This window comes from Lepidothrix coronata, unplaced genomic scaffold, assembly GCF_001604755.1.
Source record: "Lepidothrix coronata isolate B3197 unplaced genomic scaffold, Lepidothrix_coronata-1.0 Scaffold125, whole genome shotgun sequence".
NCBI lineage: Eukaryota > Metazoa > Chordata > Aves > Passeriformes > Pipridae > Lepidothrix > Lepidothrix coronata.
In genome coordinates, this window is record NW_016690305.1 from 1,076,369 (window position 1) to 1,083,899 (window position 7,531).

Below are 7,531 nucleotides of genomic sequence, written 5' to 3' on the forward strand. Positions count from 1 at the left end.
GATCCTTGTTCATCCTCTACAAACCGGAGGCTGTGGAAGAGGCACCTCACCCTACCTGCACTCACTGGGCTGGCCATGTGAAAGACTTGCACAGAGCCAGGCTTCTGCTCCACATCTACTCTGCTGGTGATCCCCTTGCCTGGGATGCAGCAGGAGGGACCAGCATCCTGCCTTTACACCTGGAGGTGGTCAAGGCCAGGCTGGATGAGCAACCTGATCTAGTGAAAGGGGTTCCTGCCCATGGCAGGGGGGATCTAATGAGATGATCTTTAAGGTCCCTTCCAACCCAAACCATTCTGTGATTCTATGAGCCTATGATCCTACTTGCTCTCTCTTTGCCATACTCCTTCTTTTGTGGTAACAGCCTTACAAAACGTGCTGTTTTCCTGATGCCCTTGGAACTTCACCAGAAAAGAGAAGCCCCATCACCCCAGAGTGCACCGCACAGACGCAGAGCAGAAATGCTCGTCTGCCTATCCCCATCACCACTTCAATCTCCAACTGTTTCGCAACACAGGGGGACCCACAAGGACATCACCTCTGGGTAGGCTGGAAAGAGAATTTTACTTAGGGAAACAGTATTTTACTTAAATAAATATATAAAAAAAATCCACTTACGTGATCAAATACCTCTTGAATTTCAGCATGGTGAGCTGGAGCCTTGGCTGAGGAGCAGGTGGTTATCATCAGCCCGGGAGAATGCAAAGCAAACACCCAGAGCCCGGCTTGTGTGCCTGCAGCCAGAGGCCCCTCCCCGGCGGGGCAGCTGGGATGGTGATCCCACAGCAGAGACCTTCCCACTGGTGCCCTGCACTCCAGCACTGCCCCAGGGACTCTCCAGGCTCTGCTCCAGTGAGTGGCAACTAGCCCTGCAAGGCACTGCCACCTCACGCAGAGGGGGGGCAGGCTGAGCAGGGCATGATGGTGGGGCCAGGCCACCCATGTGTGTGTCCCTGTGTCACTCCTTGATTTCACCCATGGCTGCTGGGCTTTGCCCCCCGCTCTTCTCTTTGTGCTTGTCCCTTCTTTTCCCTTCTCGTGTTCTGCTTTTTCTTCTTACCAGAGATAGTCACGAGTGTTTAGCTCTTTATCCTGTTGATACAGTCTTCAGGTCTGTGCAGGATGAGTTACACCTCCATGACATGGAGTCCTCTCCAGTGCAGCCTGGCTCCATCCACTCTGGGCTGGGGTTACGGCAATCCCCAGCTCCCTCCTGTGCTTCCCCTCGCTGCTCCAGGCACCACTGAACACACTGATGTCTTGTATGTGCCATCTTCAGACTGGCCTCCCATATTCCTCTAAGCCAGCCAAGTCCCCAAGCCCTGTGCTGTGCCAGGATGATCAGCAACAGGACAGCCCTGCTAGAAAGCCAACTGGCTTCCAGCACCAGCGAAAAAGTGGTCACTGGGTCTGCTTCTTGCTGGCTGGTGGACAAATTGAGACAACTCAAAGGAGGACTGGGAGCTGCTCTCCACAATGGAAGTCTACAGCCGGTCCTTTGGCCAGGGTCTCCTCTCTCTGCAGTAGCTTCTCTTCCACATCCTTCCCTTTCAAACTCATCCCAGCATCCTGCGCAGCATCATCCATGGCTTTGCATGACCAGGGACCCAGGTAGCAGGACCACGTGTTTCTCCTGTTTGGGCACAGACACCTGGGGAGGTGGAGATGGGTGGCTGTGACATGGGCCACCAGGGCCAGTGGCTCAGGCTGTGCAACATCCCCTCTGCAGGACCAGTCACCCCATGTGCCTCCTGGCCCCAGAGGAGAGGACCCTGGCCACATGTGCTTTCCCTTGACAGGACTCAGGAAGTACATGCTGGGCGGATAAATCACTTCCAGCCCAGACTTTGGCTTTCTGGAGGGGCAAAAGGGCCCAGCTCCCTCCCTGCCCTCTGGCTGGCAGGGAGGCAGCTGTTCCTCTTACCCTGGCACAGGCAGGTGCTGCCTCTCCCTGTCCACCTCATCAAAACCACAAGTTTGCTGTGGGGCTCTCGCATTCTCCACCCATCCTGTGCTCTGGCTCTCTGCCCAGGCTGGCAGCTTATTTGGGAGTCTGGGGCTCCTGAGAGCCACACGTGAGCTCGTTTGCGGGGATCAAACCCCTCTCTGATGCAGGGACTGAAAGCTGGTGCTTTTCCCACTCCTTCCCTCTGCACAACCGTGCTCCATGCAATCCAGGCTGGATAAGGCTGCTTGGGACATGGTGATGGGGGGTAGGTCACCGAGGGTCTGTGAGCATTCCCTGGGCAGGACCCTGGGGAACATTCTATGGTTGCAGGGCAATAGAATGTTTGGGATCATCCAGAGGCTCGTCAGTGTGAGGGTGCCCAGACAGGCTTGATCTTGCTCATCTTCGATTGTCTCCTCTTGCTCAGTGGCTGCTGCTCAGCTCACTTGTTTCCCTAGGGACAAGCCTATTTTTCCGTGGTGACCTCATGGAGGTTCAGTTTCCACATGTAATCCCAGTCAGGATTTCATGTATCCTTGTTTGCAGCCTCTTTCTCGGGCATGACTTGATGCGTCTGTGGAAGAGAAACTCAAAAGGCAAAATTGTCTGCTCCTGCAGGGATGCAGTGATGGGAAGCACAGCACGACTTCTCCTCTGCCTGTGTGCTTCCTGTGCCAGAGGACACATCTGAGGGACCTCAAGAGCTCTCTTGGGATCCATCTGCTATCCTGCACCTGTATCCCAGAGAGGCTGTGTTGGAGTGCAATCTGGATGGGATGGGGCTCCACCTGTGGCCAGTTTTCTGAGGGCCTCAGTGGGGATGTCATTCCTCTGAGATCACACCCTGTGGTCTTGTCTCTCCTGCAGAGACTGGATAGGGGTCAGGATACAGGCAGGTAATTGCACCTTTTGTAGCTGTGTCCCTTGAGGAGCAAAAGGTGCCCCTGTAGGAGGGATTGGGCACCTCCTCTGGTGGCTGCACATTCACTGCTGATCTCAGCAGAAGGCAGAAGAGAAGCCCCAAAGACTCCAGTCCATTCCTGTCCCCTGTCCCTGCTTCAGATGATGAGCAAGGAGATCTCAGCCAGCCCCAAGATGCCCAGTACCTTGCCACTCTGATGTAATGGCTTTCCTGCTTGGCCTGTCCATGGCCTAGAGGAGCTGCTAGTGGGTTTTCCTCTGGATTGTTGGACAAGCTGCACCTGGAAAGCAACCATCTCTCATCCATTTGCAAGCCTGTACCAGGGGTTGAGATGAAGTGGAACATGTGGGAAAGTGACACATGGGGAGGAGGAAAGGAGACCTGTGAGCTGGATTTCCAACCCTGAGGCTAGACCAGTTGCCAGAGCAATGGATGGTGTAAGGGAAAGCACTGGGGTTTGCAGGGGCTTGAGCCTCGCTGGAACATCCACCAGCCACCTTCCTGCCTTTATCCACACCTTATTCCTTTTCCTGCTGGGTTGGGATCACTCCAACATAAAAACAACCCAGCAGAAAGCTGTGCGTGGGTTTTTGTTTGGTCTTGCTGGAGGCAGATTCTGTTTGCCATCACCAACACTCCCTGCTGAGCCCCGAGGTGTGAGCAGCTGCCTTCAGGCGGGCAGCACAACACATCTCCTTGGAAAGGTGAGAGCCAGCCAGGATCTCCAGGCAGGAGCAGCAAAGCTTTGTTCTCCTGTGAGAGCTTGGATGCCAGGACAGTGCTGCTGCAGGAGGAAGGCCACTGCTGCTCCCTGGGGCAATTCCTTGGCTAATGAGCACACCAATGTCCTTGTGTGTGTTGGCAAGAGGGAGGCAGCTGCAGCCTGGAAGGTACAGGCATTCAGAGAGGTGTCATTGTAGGGAGCAGACTCTGGGGTCCTGGGGAAGATGAGGAAACTGCTGCAGGGCTTTGCCAACAGGCTGGGGGCAACCCCCGTGGGATTTCCTGGGGCTGGCGTGGCCTGCAGAGGTTTCCTTAGCAGAGATGGAGTTCCTGCTGGAAATGGCTTCTTGCTTTTGAAGCCAAAGTAGGACATCTGCAAAACCAACAAAACCTCTAAAAGAAGCAGCCAGTGTTGTTTAAGTTCTGGGCAAAGCCATTAGCTGGAGGGGGAAAACCAATGTGCTACCAAAAAAGCCATATCCAGGGTTGAAATTATCCTGTGAAGGGCCAGGAGTAAAAACGCTACTGATCTCATGTTAGAGGGGACTGGAAGACCTCTTGGCAGTGCCATGATAGTAGGGTAGACCTCCAAGGAATCCTGGTTGGTGCAAAGGGATGAGGAGCCCTCCCATAGGGCAGGACCAGGGTGGCACTGGCTGCATCTGCAGTGGGAGTCCAGGTGCCTGAGGCCAGAGCATCCTGGCTGGAGACTTGTCCCTTTGCCTCATGCAGGTAGCTAGAGTTTGAGCACCTGGAAGGGGATTGTTGCCACTGGGATGAGTCAGGGAAGGCATGTCTGATGTGGGGCTGGGTCCCATTCCTCCCTGGGGATGACTGCAAGGTTCCTGTTCACATCACATCAGCATGTTTTCCCCTGTATTTAATTCCGTTTATCTATTTAACTGTGCTTTCCTTAAGCAAGCATTTCTCTTCGTCATTGTCTGCCATCATGGTCACTTTGGCCACGTCATTTATACCCCAGCAGCCTGGAGCTTGCTGGATCTCAAAGGGGGATGGAAAGACAAGAGGTTTGTTGTCTCCCCAGCAGCAGGTCAGCCCCAGATGCAGTGATGGACTGGGGAAACCAGGGTCTGGGACATACCAATTTCCTAGGTCTGTAGACATTCCCACAAAACTCCCAATGGAGAGAAACGAGAGGGACAAGCTGTGCCCTCTCTGCCAGCAAACCCTTTGTGCAGTTTTTCTGTTTGCTTTCCAGACCCATTTCCAGACAGACCTGTTCATGGAGCGACCCATGATAATTTCTAGATGACTCTCCCAGGGTATCCAACCTGCTGTGTTATCAGCAACATGCAAGTTTGCTTTCCAAGTTGTTCTGAAATCTATCACACCATGGGCCTCCCCTTCCGCCGCCATTGCTGCCATCCATTACCGCCCACCTAAATTGATATTTAGTTAATTTTACACTTTGCAGAGCGAGCTGGGCATGCTCATTTGACCAGCTTTCAACAGCTCTCCTGGGACATGGAAGTCAGCCTGCTCTGTGGTGCTGTGCCCATCGATACCAGCTCTCTCTGGAAGGATGCTCAGGGAGCAAACGCATCCACCTGGGAAGTCAGTAGCAAGGCGTGGTGAGAGCCGAGTGCAGGACCAGTGCTGTGGCTGCTGTGCTGTGTGGGATCCCACTGTCACGGGGACCTTGTCCCAGAGGGGACAAGGCAGAGCCTGTGCCAGCACCAGGCAGAGCTACTCTTGAGTGGGAAGGCTGAAGAGCAGGTGGATGAGCTCAGGGTTAGGTGAGAAGGACGCCGTTGCTCCTCTGTATGTTTTGGCTGGCGTTGGGACTTTGCCCCTAATTGTACTTTTATTTGTTCTTTAATCTTGGTCACCTTATCAGAATCCTTTGAAAAACCACACACATCCCTGCTTACCTGAGGAACAGGCTTTGCTGTTTCTTTTTGATTAGTTTTGTTTGCTCGCCAAAGACTTCCAAGAGATTAGGGTGATGCCTCACAAACCTGGGCTTTGTCTTGGAGCCTCTGAAGGCTGCAGCACTTGCAGGACTTGGGCACTGAAAGAACTCTATATTTTAGGGCAACTTTGACATTAGACCAGATCCCTCAGAGCTTTGTGGGATCCAGGGTCTTCTGAACCGTCCTGAGACTATCCTTGTTGTTTTCTCCAAACAAAACACCTGGTTATGTGTTACTGGGAGGACTTGCTGGTCTGTCTGCAGAAGAAACAAAAGTGGGCATCCCAAGCACAAGATGCCATGGGCCCTCCTCAGCGGAGATGGGAAGATCCCCCCCTTGTCATTAAATTTTGTCCAGTTCTGAGCTCCTCAGTACAAAAAAGACATGAAGCTCCTGGGGCGGGTCCAGAGGAGGGTGACAAAGATGATGAAGGAACTGGAGCATCTCTTACAAGGAAAGGCTGAGGGAGCTGGGCTTGTTCAGCCTTGAGAAGAGACACTGAGAGGGGACCTCACCCATGTTTGTCAGTGTCTGTAGGGAAGGGTCAGAGGTTGCACCAGGCTGTGCTCAAGGCTGCCCAGCTGTGGGACAAGAGGCCATGGGCAGAAACTGATGTCCAGGGAGTTCCACCTGGACATGAGGAAGAACTTCTTCCCTGTGCAGTGACCGATCACTGGAACAGATTGTCCAGAAGGGGTGTGGAGTCTCCCTCACTGGAGATATTCCAGAACCGTCTGGACACAACTGTGTGCCATGTGCTCTGGGATGACCCTCCTGGAGCAGGGAGGTGGGACCAGATGAGCCCCCGTGGTCCCTTCCAGCCTGACCCAGTCTGTGCTTCTGTGGGTGAATTTCATGCGGTTTAGTTTGCTCCCATTGACTCCTGTCCTGTCACAGGGTACTGCTGAGAAGAGCCTGGCTTCCTGCCTTCATTCCCTCCCATCAGATGTTTATACATATCTATGAAGTCCTCCTGAGACTATTTTTCCCCAGGATAAACAACTCAAAAGCTCTCACAGCTCCTACTTGTATGAAGGATGCTCCAGACCTTCATCGCCTTTGTGCCCTTGCATTGAACTGGCTTCAGTCAGTTGAACTCTCTTGTGCTGGGGAGCCCTGAGCTGGACCCAGCAGCAGCAGTGTGACCTCACCAGTACTGAGCAGAGTGGGCAAGGAGGCTGCTGGAGCTCAGGAAGCTGTGTTTGACCTGGGAATGGCCAAAGATGTTTTTAGGATTCTCCAGGGCCAGTGGGAGCCCTGTGCTGCTGCATCTGAGCTGGAGGAGTGTGTAAGTGCTGGGTCCAGCCCTGGCTCTGCCTCAGGCAGTGCCTGGTGCCCACAACAAAATAGTGGAAGTGGTTTTCAGATGAAGCCTGGACAGAAAGGTCGTATTGATCGAGGGAAACTGGGTGGAGCAGGTGTTTACTGAGCAAACGCCTTTTGAAACATATCAGCAGGCAAACAGGGTGGGGATCTCATGGTCTGATGCTGCCTCTTATTTATGGATTGCATGACAGGGTGCCCAGATAATTGTGATGCCTCACCTGGCGGAAAACCCCAACAAAATAGAGTGAAATCTAGGAGAGGTTTTATGTTTTCTAGGAAAGCTACAGCATCAACCTGTGTCTACTGAACAGATACAGTTACCCCTGTCACTACAGGACAGACATTGAGGGGCTGAATAGTGTCCAGAGAAGGGAATGGAACTGGGGAAGGGTCTGGAGAGGGAGGGACAGGAACAGCTCTGGGCTTCTTCAGAGGAGACCCCCTAAATACGAGGCCCAGCCCGGCTGGGGCCACTTCTCCCACGGGCAGTGCAGGCAGGTGCCCTTTGGCCAGCGGCTGTGCCAGGGCTGTGCCAGCCTGGAGAGCTTCCCCAGGGATCCCAGCCCTCCACAGCACAGGGGTGTGCAGGCCAGGAGAGGAGAGGAGGATCTGCCCCAAGCCTCCATCTCAGCTTCTTTCCTCACCCTGGCCCTCAGAAGAGCACACACTGGCCCCTTT